The 19,552-nt window shown below is 38.0% G+C and overlaps 1 long non-coding RNA gene across 2 annotated transcripts in view; it reads left to right on the top strand.

Moving 5' to 3' along the window:
• LOC129657656 (uncharacterized) overlaps positions 1–19,552 on the top strand; it is a 107,077-nt gene that overhangs the window by 68,541 nt on the left and 18,984 nt on the right. The gene's annotated exons all lie outside the window — the stretch shown is intronic.

The following is a 19,552-nucleotide window of genomic DNA, read 5'->3' as shown; positions in this document are numbered from 1 at the left end:
ACTACAAATAATCTTTTTAAACAGCTTAATCTCATAGTTGAAGTGCAACTTATATTTTTTAAGCATTAAAAAAGTAAAAAGTATTCTTAAATTTTAAAAAGAGGGAGAGAAAGAGGGAGAGAGAAAAATGTAAATTGTATTTCCCAATATGAATCTCTGCGTAATGTTACCTGAGCATATTTATAATTAAAGATTCCAGTATAAACATCATATGCAAAGTACATTTAAGTCTTTGGAAAGTTGAAACATGAAAGTGGATTTAAAATGCTAAGAAGTTTAACAAAAAAACTAGAAAGCTGGTTTTGTGTAAAAGTTTATTATTTATTTTGTAAAGATAAAAAGTTGGTAAGATTTAATGACTATTTATTTAGCTTTACTTTGTGTCTTTGCAGAATTATATAACAGCATAGGATAGAGTCAGTTATATTTTTTACAATTCACACATCTACTGTCTTTTTTCTTTCTACTTCCTGAGACTTCAGAACTTTTGACTATTTTAATGTCTTACAATCTTTATATTTTTTCACAATATCTTCTACAGAATCTAAAACAATGATATTCTAAAAATGTTTTGCAATTGATTAGTGATGGAACACTGCCCAGCAATCAAAACACAGGTTATATTTATTACAGCAAATCATGAGAGTGTTACATTTTGATTTCTAATTTAAGAATAGCTATATTTGTTTTCAAAGGCAAAAGCTAGATTTAATAAAAAATTTTTTCAAGAGTTCTAGATCTTTAATAAATAGAAGCATTCTTCAATATTTGGAACATGCTTTGAAAGAATTTGATCTACAATTTTAAGGGATATAATTGAATAAGGAAAAGATTTAATAAAACCTAGGTTTTTCTTTTTCTTCTCTTTCTTACTGTTTTGTTTTAAATTGAAGAGGGGATTTTAAACTACATCTTAAAGTCAAGATGTGATTCAAAGTGCCAGCCAAAAAATTTATAATACTTGAAAAATAATGTTATCTGCACTTATCTAACTTCTGATACAATCAGGAAATGATTTAATATGTTCTTGTCATTAATAATATAACAGGTTATAACTAGAATATACTGAACCACAATCAATTTATTTTGTTTTCTTATCAAATAGGAAGGAGAGTGAAATATAGAGCTCTCCAACTTGTCTGGTAAGATAACTATCTTTCCAACTAGCAGCTTCAATTAATTTGGTACACTGGCCCCATGGAATTGTGGTCACATTTACTAGCTCATTACCTTTCTTGGAAATCAGTTTATTTGAAATATAAAAGAGGAAAGGAGAAAAAATAGTGAAGTTGTGTTTGTATGCTTTTTCACTTGATAAGCAAGATATTTTTCAGTGTAAATTCTTCACAATACAAATACATCTCTGTCACCTTCATTTACTTTTGCACACTCATATTATTTATTTATATACATTTTCTTAAAATCTCAATATTTTCTAGACCAGATTTATCAAATTTAGGGACTCAGCACTTCATCTTTTATTAAAGCATACATACTTTTAAAACCTGGGAGGAAAGATAATTTATGCTGTGTCAGAGTGATTGTTAATAATAATCTCTCTAATTTTTAAACAAAATTTCATCACTATTTGTATTTGTCTCTGGGCAGAATTGTAAAATGGCATAAGATAAAGTCAGTGACCACTTATCTCTTTCAACTTGACTGTGTTTGTCTTGAAAAATTTTCCATTCTAAGGGAGACTGCCTTTTTCATTACGTTATACAGTGCACAGTGTTTAACAATATTCATAGAATAGGTAAAAAATGCCTTTGTCAAGCAAGTGATAAAAATGCTGTTTACATATATTTCATTTACAAAGGAACCAGGGCCCAAGAAGTAGAAAAACAGAATAGGAATTCCTCCTTAGAGCTCATCCTTTGAAAACATTAGTTATGGCTTCCCGTGATGTGTTCGATGCTTCCTCAGTCAGATAAAGTGTTCCGTCTTCAGTGAAGTCAAGGACTGATTGAATAGTTCTCTGTAACAATAGTCTTCTTAAGTTACCTCTTTGTAAACTGGAGCTATGAATAATTTAAGTTCTTCAGCAGATCACAATAGCTCTTTAACAATAAACAATGTCTCCCGTATCACTCATGCATATACATCTGCATGGAAATACTAAGAGGAATGTGTTTTTCAAACTCTTTACAGATTCAACTCACATTCTACTTGGAAAAATTTAATGAGACCACATCTTACAAATAACAAATAACTTCTGAAAAATGATGGTGTTCTAGCTTTTTATCTAGAGAGAATCTTCCTATATGGATTTTTCTTAAAGCTATTCCAGGAGCTGTCTCAATATGTTTTTTAGATAATATATCAATTTTATTGCATTGTAGTAAAAGTAGTTTAAAATGGATTTAAATGTGACTACAATGGAAGAGGTTTACATGAATGTTCCTTGCTCTGCTAACTAAAGATACAGGTTAAAATTTCAAAGTTTAAATGTGAATGTTTAAAACTAAATCAATTAAGTGAATCAAGATGATTGAAATAGGTAAATTTCTTAAAGATATTAGAAAAGAAAGAAAAGAAAGTGAAGTTGCTCAGTCGTGTCCAACTCTTTGCGACCCCGTGGCCTGTAGCCTACCAGGCTCCTCTGTCCATGGGATTCTCCAGGCAAGAATACTGGAGTGGGTTGCCATTTAAATGTATATTTTCATCATAGCATTTACTCTTCCCCTTTACTTTCCATAAGACTTCCAGGGAATTTATTTTCTTTTTCATATAACTCATTGTAAGGTATAGTTTGAAACGAGGCAATGAAGAAAGGCAGATGACCTCAGAGGAGACAGATTACCTTTGTTCAGGCAAGGAGGGGTGACAGTTAGTCTAACGACCAGGCTGAGTGCGTGCGGGATAAGGGATAGTTCATATTTAAGGGGAGGTTTTGCAGAAACCATATGAGAAGATTTAGTCAGGCGGATAAACAGGGGTGGGGGGTCCTGGGCTGACGCAATCTGCCTAGAGCATCGGGGTGGGACTTAAAGTTCAATTTTGTTATCCCAGAAGACAGGTGGTTGAGCAAGGGCCCTTGAGGTCCTTATCTTCTTTTTCCAGGCCTGAGGCCTTTGAGATCTTTATCTTCTTTTCTAGGCCTGAGGACTCCTTCACTCATCTTACTAATTTTTTAATTCTTTCCCAATGTTTGTGTGGAGTATGCAGATTCTGGATGCTGAGCTTAAAAATAGTATTTTTGATCAATTGTGCTGGATGATGTAGGTATCTACAGTCTCCACCCTACTCCTCTATTTCACTTGTATCTTTTCAACAAAGGTAGCTCTCTCTCTACTCAGAACAGTTTGTGTCAGCTGTTGAAAAGATAACGTGCTCTCCGTGATATATTCTAATATTTTAAACTATTAATGCATCGGTAGCATTCATCTCTTACATGAATCTTTAAATCTGTCTCTGATTCTATTCAGAATAATAGAATTTGAATTATTAGGTTAATGGCATGCAAAAATATGAGCAAGCCTCTTCAGAAAAGTTGAACCAATTTGCCCTGCCAGTAGCAGAGGTGGAATGTACCTGTTTGCACACCCTGATTAACACTGGTTGCTGCTGCTAAGTCGCTTCAGTCGTGTCCGACTTTGTGCGACCCCATAGACGGCAGCTCACCAGGCTCCCCTGTCCCTGGGATTCTAACACTGGTTAATCATTTAAATATTTTCCAATTGGTGGATTAGAAATGGTATTTACTTATTTAGAATTTAGGTTTTGAGCCCATTTAAATTTGTAAAATTTTATTTTTATAGTATTTTCTCCTTTTTCTCTTGAATAGCTATTTCTTACTGACTGAATTTATACATGAACACACATACGTACTCATGCTTATACATACATATGCATGTTAAGGATACAAACTCTTGTCTGTCACATATGTTGCAAATACCTTTTTCAAATCCCTAGCTGCTTTTTCATTTGTTGGTCTGTTGTGTCTTACAAAAATTTAAAATTTTTTACACTATTAAATGGATAGGATATTTAAAGATCTTGACAACCACCCCAAAATTTATCTTTATGTGCTTGGCAAATTACATGAAAATCAAGTCACAGGGATTGGTATATCTCCATAGATTCCTCATGAAATATTCCTAACATATCTATTTATGAATATGAGATATATAAAACTAGGATATTATGCTAGTTTTTAAAGTAATATTTTATTGAAAATAATAAACATATTGTTATTATATAAATCATTAATGTACTAATTGATAAAGTACCATCCACATTAAGAAAAAGCACCTTTCATATTTTTCTGAGCTTTAGGAGCCCTATTTGTACCTCTTTCAATCATTACCCCCAAGGAATCGCCACTATCCTGGTTTATGACACCAAAGACTGGTTTTCCTGGCTTTGAGCTTTGGATATAGAATCAATGTGTAATCTTGTATTGGGTTTCTTTCATTTGATATTATGAATGCAAGATTCATCCATGTTCTTGCTTAGAGTTGTAGTTCTTTGGGCTTCCCTGATAGCTAGGTTGGTAAAGAATCTGCCTGCAATGCAGGAGACCCCAGTTCAATCCCTGGGTCAGGAAGATCTGCTGGAGAAGGGATAGGCTACCCACTCCAGTATTCTTGGGCTTCCACTGTGGCTCAGCTGGTAATGAATCTGCCTACAATGCAGGAGACCTTGGTTTGACCCCTGGGTTGGGAAGATCCCCTGGAGAAGGGAAAGGCTACCCACTCCAGTGTTCTGGCCTGGAGAATTCCTTGGGCTGTATAGACCATGGGGTGGCAAAGAGTTGGACATGACTGAGTGACTTTCACTTTTTTCACAGCATTCAACTGGATTATTATAACACATTTATTTATCCATTATGTAGACTAGAATAATCAGCAGGTTCCAGTTTGTGTTGTATGAGAGTACTTGTAGGAACATTGTGGATCCTGTTTTGTGGTAAACATGTGCAAACATTTGAGATGATCTATACTTAGGAGTTACATTGCTGAGTCATAGCATGGGTGTAGATACTTGGCATTTGTTCAGTTCAGTTCAGTCACTCAGTCATGTCCGACTCTTTGCAACCCCATGGACTTCAGCATGCCAGGCCTCCCTGTCCATTGCCAACTCCTGGAGTTTACTCAAACTCATATCCATTGAGTCGGTGATGCCATCTAACCATCTCATCTTCTGTTGTCCCCTTCTCCTCCTGCCTTCAATTTTTCCCAGCATCGGGGTCTTTTCAAATGAGTCAGTTCTTTGCATCAGGTAGTCAAAGCATTGGAGTTTAAGCTTCAGCATTAGTCCATCCAATAAACACTCAGGACTGATCTCCTTCAGAATGGACTGGTTGGATCTCCTTGCAGTCCAAGGGACTCTCAAGCGTCTTCTCCAACACCACAGTTCTAAAGTATCAATTCTTTGGTGCTCAGCTTTCTTTATAGTCCAACTGTCACATCCATACATGACTACTGGAAAAACCATAGCTTTGACTAGACGGACCTTTGTTGGGAAAGTAATGTCTCTGCTTTTTAATATGCTGTCTAGGTTGGTCAGTACTTTTTGTTGTTGTTGTTGTTGGTCATAACTTTTGGTATTTGTAGATACTGCCAAATAGTTTTCTAAAGAGGTTGTATCAGTTAACAGTCCCTCAAGCAACATATTGGAGATCTAATTTTCCATGTTTTTCTAGTAACTTGGCATATTAATTTTTTGTTTGATAAAAAATTACCACAAAGTTAATGTTTTAAGACCACATATATTACTTTGCAGTTTTTGTCGTTCAGAAATCATGATGTGACTTAGCTGAATTCTCTGCCTAGGGGTTCGGAGTTAGAAATCAAAGTGTTGGACAGGCTGTTTTCTTACTGGAGCTTTGACTAGGGAGGGATCCTCTTCCAAGACCCTCAGATTATTGACAGAATTCATTTCCTTGTGGTCACACCACAGAGGGGCCTGGCTTTTTGCTGACTGAAAGCTACTCTTGAGTCCTGGAGACCGCTTGCACTTCTCTGCCATGTGACTCTGTGGACTGGCAGTTCACAGCATGGTATCTGCTACTTCATGAAGGGAGGATAGTCTCTTTAGTTGGCTAAGATGGAGTCTTACATAACAAAATGTTGTCACGGGAGTGCCATCCTATCACCTTTGCCGTATACTTGGTTCTATGAAGACCTACAAGACCTTTTAGAACTAACACCCCAAAAAGATGTCCTTTTCATTATAGGGGACTGGAATGCAAAAGTAGGAAGTCAAGAAACACCTGGAGTAACAGGCAAATTTGGCCTTGGAATACGCAATGAAGCAGGGCAAAGACCAATAGAGTTTTGCCAAGAAAATGCACTGGTCATAACAAACACCCTCTTCCAACAACACAAGGGAAGACTCTACACATGGACATCACCAGACGGTCAACACTGATCAGATTGATTATATTCTTTGCAGCCAAAGATGGAGAAGCGCTATACAGTCAGCAAAAACAAGACCAGGAGCTGACTGTGGCTCAGACCATGAACTCCTTATTGCCAAATTCAGACTTAAATTGAAGAAAGTAGGGAAAACCACTAGACCATTCAGGTATGACCTAAATCAAATCCCTTATGATTATACAGTGGAAGTGAGAAATAGATTTAAGGGCCTCGATCTGATAGATAGAGTGCCTGATGAACTATGGAATGAGGTTCGTGACATTGTACAGGAGACAGGGATCAAGACCATCCCCATGGAAAAGAAATGCAAAAAAGAAAAATGGCTGTCTGGGAAGGCCTTACAAAGAGCTGTGAAAAGAAGAGAAGCAAAAAGCAAAGGAGAAAAGGAAAGATATAAACATCTGAATGCAGAGTTCCAAAGAATAGCAAGAAGAGATAAGAAAGCCTTCTTCAGCGATCAATGCAAAGAAATAGAGGAAAACAACAGAATGGGAAAGACTAGAGATCTCTTCAAGAAAATCAGAGATACCAAAGGAACATTTCATGCAAAGATGGGCTCGATAAAGGACAGAAATGGTATGGACCTAACAGAAGCAGAAGATATCAAGAAGAGGTGGCAAGAATACACAGAAGAACTGTACAAAAAAGATCTTCATGCCCCAGATAATCACAATGGTGTGATCACTGACCTAGAGCCAGACATCCTGAAATGTGAAGTCAAGTGGGCCTTAGAAAGCATCACTACGAACAAAGCTAGTGGAGGTGATGGAATTCCAGATGAGCTATTCCAAATCCTGAAAGATGCTGCTGTGAAAGTGCTGCACTCAATATGCCAGCAAATTTGGAAAACTCAGCAGTGGCCACAGGACTGGAAAAGGTCAATTTTCATTCCAATCCCAAAGAAAGGCAATGCCAAAGAATGCTCAAACTACCGCACAATTGCACTCATCTCACACGCAAGTAAAGTAATGCTCAAAATTCTACAAGCTAGGCTTCAGCAATATGTGAACTGTGAACTTCCTGATGTTCAAGCTGGTTTTAGAAAAGGCAGAGGAACCAGAGATCAAATTGCCAACATCTGCTGGATCATGGAAAAAGCAAGAGTTCCAGAAAAGCATCTATTTCTGCTTTATTGACTATGCCAAAGCCTTTGACTGTGTGGATCACAATAAACTGTGGAAAATTCTGAAAGAGATGGGAATACCAGACCACCTGATCTGCCTCTTGAGAAATTTGTATGCAGGTCAGGAAGCAACAGTTAGAACTGGACATGGGACACCAGACTGGTTCCAAATAGGAAAGGAGTTCGTCAAGGCTGTATATTGTCACCCTGTTTATTTAACTTCTATGCAGAGTACATCATGAGAAACGCTGGACTGGAAGAAACACAAGCTGGGATCAAGATTGCCGGGAGAAATATCAATAACCTCAGATATACAGATGACACCACTCTTATGGCAGAAAGTGAAGAGGAACTCAAAAGCCTCTTGATGAAGGTGAAAGTGGAGAGTGAAAAAGTTGGCTTAAAGCTCAACATTCAGAAAACGAAGATCATGGCATCCGGTCCCACCACTTCATGGGAAATAGATGGGGAAACAGTGGAAACAGTGTCAGACTTTATTTTTCTGGGCTCCAAAATCACTGCAGATGGTTAGTGCAGCCATGAAATTAAAAGACGCTTACTCCTTGGAAGGAAAGTTATGACCAACCTAGACAGCATATTCAAAAGCAGAGACATTACTTTGCCAGCAAAGGTTCATCTAGTCAAGGCTATGGTTTTTCCTGTGGTCATGTATGGATGTGAGAGTTGGACTGTGAAGAAGGCTGAGCGCCAAAGAATTGATGCTTTTGAACTGTGGTGTTGGAGAAGACTCTTGAGAGTCCCTTGGGCTGCAAGGAGATCCAACCAGTCCATTCTGAAGGAGATCGGCCCTGGGATTTCTTAGGAAGGAATGATGCTAAAGCTGAAACTCCAGTACTTTGGCCACCTCATGAGAAGAGTCGACTCATTGGAAAAGACTCTGATGCTGGGAGGGATTGGGGGCCAGAGGAGAAGGGGACAACAGAGGATGAGATGGCTGGATGGCATCACTGACTCGATGGACGTGAGTCTGAGTGAACTCCGGGAGTTGGTTATGGACAGGGAGGCCTGGCGTGCTGCGATTCATGGGGTCGCAGAATCGGACAAGACTGAGCGACTGATCTGATCTGATCTGATATGATTGGCTAGCAGAAAATCACTGGTCCCCTCAGACCCAAGGGAGGAGATTATGCATGGCATGACGGCAGGGAGTGGAGATCCTGAAGTCATCTTAGAATTTGTCTGCCACAGCTCCCTAGGTCATTGCTGCTGTTGTTCAGTTGCTAAGTCACATCCAATTTTGTGGCCCCATGGACTGCAGCCCACCAGGCTCCTTTGTCCTCCACTGTCTCCAGGAGTTTTCTCAAATTCATATTCATTGAGTCAGTGATGCTATTTAACCATCTCATCCTCTGCTGCCCTCTTCTCCTTTTGCCTTCAAGCTTCCCCAGCATCATAGGTCATAAGTACTATATAAACTTCAGTGGAATTTATGCTGAAATTTCACTTCTGTGTGGGACTTCCCTGGTGGTCCAGTGGTGGTAAGACTCTGTTCTTCCACTGTAGTGGGTGTCGGTTTGAAGCTGGTTATTCCAATGGCTCAGCAGGTAAAGAATCTCCCTGCAATGCAGGAGACCTGGGTTTGATTCCTAGGTAGGGAAGTCCCCCTGAAGGAGGAAATGGCAACCCACTTCAGTATTCTTACCTAGAGAATTCCACGGACATAGGAGCCTAGCGGGCTACAGTCCAAAGGGTCAGAAAGAGTCAGACACATCTGTGTGACTAAGCACACACACATACATGGAACTAAGATGCCATGTACTATGAGACATAACAAAAAAAATTTAACTTCTGTGTATAAAAATTTTGACTAGAATGTATACATCTAGTTTTAATATTTATTTTCTCTTCTTAGCACCTTGTGGCCCTCATCAGTTTGTTTATTAACTGCTTACTTGGACTTCATGCAGGATAGAATATTTTATTTTTTAATTCTGTGTTATGACCCCAAAGTAGATTTTGTTGTCTCATCCAGTTCCCTCAAGGGCACTCATACCTCTGGCCCAATAAGAGCTAACGTGCCCCAAGATTATACACTCCCCATCTTCACCTGCTCTTAGGCCAAGCATCAATGACTGGATGACATGTATATATAAAGAGCTGATCCCTTGTCTCAAGCAAAAACGAACTCAGTGCAATTTGTGCTTCACAGTCCCTCTTGGGATCAGCCTAGACTCCGTCCTGCTGAACTTTTGTTTCCTTGGTCTACCCTGCTTCACACATCCCAGTTCTCCTGAAATACTCCTCAGTAACTCAATCTGACTTTCAGGTACTTAGGGGAACCTCCTAACTTTTCCTTAGCATGTTGTTGCTGTTTGAATTACAGAAGTTGTATGATGATCTTGAAAAACTAATGAAATTAAATATCACAGAACCACCAAATAGGGACATTGCAATTCTACTTACTAGTTTTTCACAAACACACATGGGTATTTCTTTTAAAACTGCATTTTTCTTTTACTTTCCTTAAAAATCTTTTTAAGTGGAGGATAATTGCTTTACAATATTGTGTTGACCTCTGCTCTACAACAGTGTGGACCAACCATAAGTATACACGTCTCCTCCCTCTTGAACCTTCCCTCTACCCCCGACCCCATCCCACCCTTCTAGATCATCACGGGGCAACAGGTTGGCCTCCTGTGAATATACAGCAGCTTCCTGCAGGCTGTTTTACACATGATAATGTCTATATTTAATGCTACTCTCAATTTGTCCCATCTCTCCTTTAGATATGATTTTATGCATGCTTAATAAGAAAGACATTCTTCTGGTTTATTAGAAACGTATTTGCAGAGTGCTGTTTGATCCTTCTATAGATTTTTGTTAAATTCAGTTGCCACATTAATTCGCCTCAGCTTTCTCCTAGTTTGTGCAGTAGGCTGTGGTGATATTCATGGTACCAGCAACCAGCGCAGTGTGGACACCAACCCATCACAGCAGCCATGATCCGCGAACAGCCAGTATCCCTGTTCTGGTGGAAAACAGCTATCTGTCTTAGCAATAGGTACATATATCAATTGATTTTTTTCCATCCCAGTGTAATCTTACTTTAAAATCATCAAGCAACACTCTATTTAAGATAATGCTAAAGAAATTTTCATGTTGAGGTCAATAATTCATTTTTAAAAAGAAAACGGTAACATTAATCATTTAAATAAATTCCAATTTTATTGTAGCAAGTTTACACTTAAAGCAAGGAAACTTTTTATTAATTATACATATCTGTATAATACAACTAATGAACTAGAAAGTAAAATTTAAACCATACCATATGATCTTAAATCCACCTTAATTTTTCTTTACCTGCCGATATGTGTATCCCCAGGATAAGCTTGAGTAAATGATTTAGACTTGGAAACTTAATTTTCAAGTTGATAGCAGATACTGTATAGCTATGACCATGATATATTCTTTGTTTCTATAAAAACACCCACCAAGCTCTTAGTCACCCAAACCTGTCACCTGGAAACCAATTTTCACTTTTTTTATTCTCCATCTCATACCATATTATTACTAAGCTCTGCTGATTTAATATCCAAACATTGCTGTCCTTTTATTTATTCCTCTTGACTTCAGGAAAAATTCTTGTCTTTACTGAATAGACTATTTTGTCTATTTAATATCATATGTGGTTTCCCTTGTGGCTCAAATGGTAAAGAGTATGCCTGCAATGCAGGAGGCCTGGGTTCAGTCCCTGGGTCAGGATGATCCCCTGGAGGAGGGCATGTCTACCCACTCCAGTATTCTTGCCTGGAGATTCCAATGAACAGAGGAGCCTGGCAGGCTACAGTCCATAGGGTCACATAGAGTTGGACATGACTGAGGGACTAACACATATCCATGCATTTATATGTGTGTGTATATAGTCACTCAGCCATGTCCAACTGTCCAACTCTTTGCGATCCCATGAACTGTAGCCCTCCAGGCTCCTCTGTCTATGGAATTCTCCAGGCCAGAATACTGGAGTGGGTAGCCATGCCCATCTCCAGGGGATCTTCCCAACCCATGGATCAAACCTTGGTCTCCTGCATTGCAGGCAGATTCTCTACCATCTGAACCACCAAGGATGCTCTCCATCACTCTATGTTTCAGTGAAAAATTTTTTGTCTACATTATAAATGTGGATATGCTACTCACTTGCTTAAGACACATAAAGAGTTTCATTCTATTCAGAATGTATCAAAGACCAGAATCCTATGTGCCACATAAGACCCTTCACAGTCTGGTCCTGCCCCTCGCCTGTATTCATGCTTTGTTCCAGTTTAACGACCTTTTGTTCATAAAACATGTCATACTTTCTGATTCCTCTATGCCGTAGTGCATGCAGTTACCTCTGACTGCAATTTCTCTCTTCTATTCCTTTAACAAGCGAGGCACTGCTTATCCATCATGATGCCTTCTAAAGGTTAACTCCTGAGTGAGTTCTTTGTCATCTTCTGGGCAGAGTTAAGGGCTTCTTTATGCTTTCCTTGCACATTGCGAATGCATCTCTTATGGGACAGAATTACAAGTTCCTTTAGCATCTGGACTGAATTTTCTTTATATTACCAGTGCCAGCCTGGCAAATTACTTGTCACACAACACTCAATAAGTCATTTGATTTTTGAACACTGAATGATTATATATTCATAGACTACTTTAAATCACTAAGCTGTTGTACAGGTCTAATTTTTTAACACTTTAAGAAATGGATCGTTTTCTCAGTCATCTTTAATATATGGTAGGTCCTTACTATATAATATCTGACAAGTACTAAATAATCAATAAATATTTTTTGAATGAATGAATGAATGAATTACTAAATGTGTTTCCAGAACCTTGAAAGCAAAAGAAGTCTGTTAGACTTCTTCTTTTGTGACTACTTCTGTTGTACCATTCCTTGTGGATTTAATCACTTTTAAGAATCCTAAACAATTTTTGTAATTTATGTTTTACTGATTTAATTACTGCCTCATTTAAATAACTGGCTGTTGACCTCAAATAAATCTGCTATTTTAAAGTCAAAAGCTGTTCCTATTCAGCTCTTCTTTTCTGATTTTTACTTTTTTAAGAGTAACAGATTTAAAGTTAGGTTATAAAATATTTTGCTCAACTTGAAGTTAGCATAAGTATTAGCACAGCGAATCTTGCAGTATGTATTCTGATTTAGAGATATGGTCTCTAAATGTGCAAACTATGCCCGAGACTATCAAAGACAACTGAACAGTAATACTACCTGCCCCACCCCCAGAAAGAGGACAAGGAAGAAAATATACCAATTTGTGTTCAAAAGGTCTGCTGAAGCCATGACACTGATATTTTCCTACATATCTTAACATCTACTTATTTGCATTGCTTTCTTATTGATGCTATGGTGGATTCAAAGAGAAGGATTTAATCCCAAACTTTCAAAAGTTTCCAATGTCTTAGGAAAATTTGGATTAGGATGGTAACTATATTGAAAGTCTGTATGTTAAAAATGTATTAGAAAATAAATCAAGAATAATGGCCAGTGAGAGCAAAGAAACTAACTTTTGAGGTAGGAAATCATAGAGACAGTGAATTTTAATCATATCTTGAAAAGTGAATAGGATTTCAATTTTTAGAGATAAACAGATTTTTAATGGCTGAAAGTATGTTGTACTTTCAGAGTATAGAAGTACGGCCCAGAGTATAGAAGTGTTTTCAATTAATGTCTGAGGGTTCTGTCTCCATCACACACAACCCATCACCCAGATTATGGACATATTTCTCATCTCTTCTGGCCCCCTGTCCTAATAGAAATTCTGTTTTTGTTTTTCTGAAGAACATGTTGGACAATGCCAGTGAAAGGAAATATCTTGTTATTACACAGCTTTTCTTACACAGAGAAGGTACCTAATAAGATGAGGAACAATGGAGAATAAAGAGAGAAAGACATATTTCATGGACTAAAGTGGGGAGGGTTATTGAGGGTTTGGTATATAAGAAACTCCAGAGCATTTGTGAGACACGAGAATTGGGTATTAGTGAGAGAAGTTGAGATGAATTTGTGTAGATGAGAAATTGATCCCCTTTAATATTCCTAAAGTCATGCAAGTAGACTGGATTTCCATTAAGACTTGTTTTTGGTTGTTAAAATGAGCTTCCATAAATATGAATCTGTATATTTATTATTATTTAGCTCTTTGCATGAAGGCCTGGCTTTTATTAGGTTTATACATTCATAGAACTATAGAGTCACTGCTATATTTTAGATAATGACAGATGGTTTAATTTCATTGGAATGATAAGATTATGAAAATAGGAATAAAAGTTATGGCTGGAAAAATAATGTGTGTTTTTGTGTGTTTGTTTGGAGAAGGGGTCTGATCAGCATGTGATTGACCTTGAGTGCCATGATCCTGACACTGGGTTTCAATGAGGAGGTAATGGCTGCTGCTGCTGCTGCTAAGTCGTTCAGTCGTGTCTGACTCTGTGTGACCCCATAGACGGCAGCCCACTAGGCTTCTCTGTCCCTGGGATTCTCCAGGCATGAACTCTGGAGTGGGTTGCCATTTCCCTCTCCAATGCATGAAAGTGAAAAGTGAAAGTGAAGTTGCTCAGTCGTGCCCGACTCTTAGTGACCCATTGACTGCAGCCTACCAGGCTCCTCCGTCCATGGGATTTTCCAGGCAAGAGTACTGGAGTGGGTTGCCATTGCCTTCTCTGGGAGGCAATAGAGAGCCCCTGAAAAACTGTTCAGATAGTGAGGGGACATTGTTAGGCCTGGGAAACACTTATCTGGCAGCCATGTGCTCATGAGGTGGAGGGTAAATGCGCAGAGTAGGAAAGTTAACCTGTGTGTGCGTGCTTAGTCACTCAGTCGTGTCCGACTCTTTGGGACCCCATGGACTGTAGCTCACCAGGCTCCTCTTTCCATAGGATTCTCCAGGTGAGAATACTGGAGTGGGTTACCACTTCCTCCTCCAGGGGATAGTTCTGATCCAGAGAGTGAACCTGTGGCTCCTGGTCTCCTGCATTTTGGGCAGATTCTCTACCTTTTAGGGGGCTTTTAAAATATTCTTTCAGAAATATCCAAACTTTTTTGATTGTATATTCCTTTCATTAAAAAATTTGGAGAACGTACTACCATATGTGTTTGTTTATAAACTGTGTATATTAATATCTTATAGGTATTATAAGATTTTAGTAAATTTAGAAATACAGATGCCCAAGTGATTGATGTATTACTCTTTTGAATATACTCAGGCCATTTTGAATACTGCTGGTATAGAGAGAGGATGAAAAAGATCTTCACTGTTTTTGTGGGGGTAGAAATGGCCAGGATGGGGACAATGTAAAGGCTGTGATATTTGACCAATTGGATTTTGGACATTAAGGAGAGTGGTGGAGAAGATGGCTCTTCAACATTTCAGACTTGTTAAGTATTAATAGATAGAAAATCAGAGTGCTAGTGAATAATAAAATGGAACAATCTGGCAGAAAATTAAAATTTCAGCATTAGAACCCCAAAGTGAGATTATGTCTGGAAATGCAAATTTGTAAGCACTCACAATAAATGTGAGCTTCCCCAGAGGCACTAATGGTAAAGAACCCACCTGCCAATGCAAGAGATAAGAGGCAGGGGTTCAGTCCTTGGGTTGAGAAGATCCCCTGGAGGAGGGCATGGCAACCCACATCTGTATCCTCGCCTGGAGAATTTCATGGACAGAAGAGCCTGGATGGCTACAATCTATAAGAAGCCCCCTGGAGGGTCGAAAAGACACAACTGCAGCAATTTAACACACAGGCACAATAAATGTAGTAGGTAAAGCTAGAGAAGAGATATGTAAGAGAAAATATCTGAGGGGAGAAGGCGAATCTGGGAAGACTGTTTCCACTTACGGAGCAGGTTTTGGTTTAAGGGTCTAAGTAAGGAGAAAAGTATAATAAAGTAAAGATCCAAGGGAGAAGATGAACTCCTAGGGAAGATAGTTTTTTTTTTTTCTTTAAAGACTGGTGTGTTAGACAACATGAAGGGTTGCAGGAAATCTATAAACAAGAAAGAAAAATTTACTGGATTAGGGATTAAAGGCAGCTTTGGTGTGATTAAAAACTGTAATCTTTTGTAAACCATGGCACAGAAGATACATCAAAATATCAAGACGGTAAAGACTTAATTTTCTGTAAAGGAAATGAATATTTTATTAAATGAAGATTTGATTAAAAAGACACATTTCTAGAAAATTATTAAATATCACCTTTAGTCATAAACAATATTTATGTATTAAGGAAATTTAAATAAAATGTAAGCTATAAGCATGTCATTCTAACATGACTTTTTATTTTAATTGCTCTCATACTTGTATGTTAAAAGGATACATATATAAAAATAAATATATGTTTATTAGTATTTTATTATTTGATTTTGTATGTTTTTGTGTTCATAATTCCCCATGCTTTAATAGTAATTGTATTTACTGTTATAATGGATATCTGACAATTCATCTAGAGACTTACTATCATTTTCCTGAACCTTGAAGTAATTTTCTGTGCATAAGAGTAAAGGACCATCTGTCAAGAGGGACTGCTGAGGGGAAATGTTAATTTTGCTTATTTTCTTTGGGTACACTGAGATTTAGTTTGTACCTCAAGCTTGCAATATTTGTTTTCTCTGCTGAGACTTGTTTATTTTCTAGTTACATTGGATGAAATAACATTTTCCCCTAAAGTCCTTCATGATTTATTTCTGCTTGATTGAAACACTGCCTTTAGAACTTTTTAATCACATGCTGACATTTTGTTTAAAAGCAACAAGATGCATTTCAAAAACAAATTCTAACACATTTAAAGATGTTAGTATTTGTTCCACCTCTGTGTTTTGCATATGTGGGCAATTACTTTATATTAGTGTTCCTCATTTTGTTTGATTTTGAGATGGATATCAAATTATATACCTAGAAACAAAATTTCATAGACTCTTAAAACTTTGACAAAACTTGTAGGGTTATTTACTTTTTCTGTCTTATGAATCAGTCACATGAGAATCTAGTACCAATAAAGATCAACAATGGACAGATTCTCTATCAAACTGTTGATGTCTCCATTTAACATGCCAATCAGTTCAGTTCAGTTCAGTCGCTCATTTGTGTCCGACTCTTTTGTGTGCGACCCCATGAATTGCAGCACACCAGGCCTCCCTGTACATCACCGACTCCTGGAGTTCACTCAAACTCACGTCCATCGAGTCAGTGATGCCATCCAGCCATCTCATCCTCTGTCGTCCCCTTTTCCTCCTGCCCCCAATCCCTCCCAGCATCAGAGTCTTTTCCAATGAGTCAACTCTTCACATGAGGTGGCCAAAGTACTGGAGTTTCAGCTTTAGCATCATTCCTTCCAAAGAAATCCCAGGGCTGACCTCCTTTAGAATGGACTGGTTGGATCTCCTTGCAGTCCAAGGAACTCTCAAGAGTCTTCTCCAGCACCACAGTTCAAAAGCATCAATTCTTCGGAGCTCAGCTTTCTTCACAGTCCAACTCTCACATCCATACATGACCACTGGAAAAACCATAGCCTTGACTATACGAACCTTTGTTGGCAAAGTAATGTCTCTGCTTTTCAATATGCTATCTAGTTTGGTCATAACTTTCCTTCCAAGGAGTAAGTGTCTTTTAATTTCATGGCTGCAGTCACCATCTACAGTGATTTTGGAGCCCCCCAAAAATAAAGTCTGACACTGTTTCCCCATCTATTTCCCATGAAGTGATGGGACCAGATGCCATGATCTTCATTTTCTGAATGTTGAGCTTTAAGCCAACATTTCACTCTCCTCTTTCACTTTAATCAAGAGGCTTTTTAGTTTCTCTTCACTTTCTGCCAGAAGGGTGGTGTCATTTGCATATCTGAGGTTATTGGCATTTCTCCCGGCAATCTTGATTCCAGCTTGTGCTTCTACCATCCCAGCGTTTCTCATGATGTACTCTGCATATAAGTTAAATAAGCAGGGTGACAATATACAGCCTTGACGTACTCCTTTTCCTATTTGGAACCAGTCTGTTGTTCAATGTCCAGTTCTAACTGTTGCCTCCTGACCTGCATATAGGTTTCTCAAGAGGCAGGTCAGTAAAAGTATATAAATCTTTTGCATTAAATTTTTCATTCCATATCAATTCTGATTGCTGTAAGCTATCAAACTGACCATATGGATGAAGGAAATCACCAAGCTAATGGTGAATGATATAGTTTTTTAAGATCATGTCAGAATAAATGTACTCTTAGGAAACTGATGTCAAAAATCTCCTTTGTTATAATTCAAACCCATTTCCTCTTGTTTGATTTTCAAGGAGTAACTTCCCCAGTTTGTGGAAGTGTTTTGTGTGTAGTAGGAGCATAAAATGTACTGGCAAAAAAAGTAAAATCTATCACTTTGTTTTGATCCATCGGTCCTGTCCCTTTGTTATAGAACTAGAATGAATAGTCACAATACTATTTATTGATTAGGTGTTGTGTTTGGGTATCAGTGTCTTTACATATGCATAAAGAACTTTAAAATAGATGTTAGAGAATCTGCACTTTCTGCCTTTAAAGACTTACAAGTTCATTTGGAGATAAGATACAAAGACATATAACAGGACTTCATTGCCACGAACCACACTATCTGGTACAAATCACAGAAGTGCCTAAGGCACTGAGAAGAATAGAGGGGCTTGGAGATCAAGGAAGGCTTTGTAGGGGCAAGTTTGGTTCTAATTTTGGAAAGGATGTTATATGCATATAAACATACAGGAAATAGAGCAGAGGGAGAGAGTGGAAAAGGAAGAGAGAAGGAGAAAAGAGATGCTGAAGAACAGATTACATGTCTACTGTGTTCCAGACCCTGTGTTTTATATTGTTTTAGTTTTTTTGTTTTATTTTGACCCACACAAGTAGGCTCACAAGTTTACAAATCATTTAGAAAGGTTTAAAATGCTATGGCTCTCCTAAAATAATAGCAAATGAAACAACTTGCCAAGTATTAACTTACAAAATATACAAGCAGCTCTTGCAACTCAATAGCAGAAAAATAAGCAACGCAATCAAATAGTGGACAGAAGATCTAAACAGACATGTCTCCAAAGAAGACATATAGATGGCTAATAAACACATGAAAAGATGCTCAGCATTGCTCATTATTAAAGAAGTTCAAATTAAAACTATAATGATATATCACCTCAGAATGGTCAGAATGGCCCTCATCAAGAAGTCTACAAACAGTAAATGCTGGAGAGGATGTGGAGAAAAGAAAACCCTCTTGCATTGCTGGTAGGAATGTAAATTGATACAGCCACTATGGAAGATAGTATGGAGATTCCTTAAAAAATTAGGAATAAAACTACCTTAAGACCCAACAATCCCACTATTGGGCATATACCCTGAGGAAACCATAACTGAAAAAGACACATGTTTCCCAATGTTCATTGCGGTACTATTTGCAATAGCTAGGACATGGAAGCAACCTAGATGTCCACTGACAGATGAATGGAAAAAGAAGCTGTGGTCCATATACACAATGAAAATACATTTGAGTCAGTTCTGATGAGCCTATTATTTAGAGTGAAATAAGTCAGAAAGAGAAAAACAAATATTGTCTATTAACACATTTATATGGAATCTAGAAAGATGGTGCTGATGAACCTATTTGCAGGGCAGCAGTGGAAATGCAGGTATAAACAGACTTGTGGGCATGGGCCGGGAGTGGGGAAGGAGAGAGTGGAGCGAATGAAGGAAGTAGCAGGGAAACATATACACTACAGTGTGGAAAATAGGTAGCCAATGGGAGTTTGCTGTATGACCCAGGGAACTCATACCAGGGCTCTGTGACATTCTAGAGGGAGGGGATAGGGTGGGAGGTCAGAGGGAAGTTCAAGAGGGAGGGGACATATGTAAACCTGTGGCTGATTCATGTTGATACATGGCAGAAACCAACACAATATTGTAAAGCAATTATCCTCCAATTAAAAATAAATTTAAAAAGCAACACTATGGCTCTCGTTTGGATTTCAGAACTTGGCAACTTAACCGAGATTTCTTAAATATCTAAATGCTGTCA

Source organism: Bubalus kerabau, chromosome 7, assembly GCF_029407905.1.
Source record: "Bubalus kerabau isolate K-KA32 ecotype Philippines breed swamp buffalo chromosome 7, PCC_UOA_SB_1v2, whole genome shotgun sequence".
Taxonomy (NCBI): Eukaryota; Metazoa; Chordata; class Mammalia; order Artiodactyla; family Bovidae; genus Bubalus; species Bubalus kerabau.
Note: the sequence above shows the minus strand (reverse complement) of the source record. Positions and strands in the feature narration are given on the sequence as shown.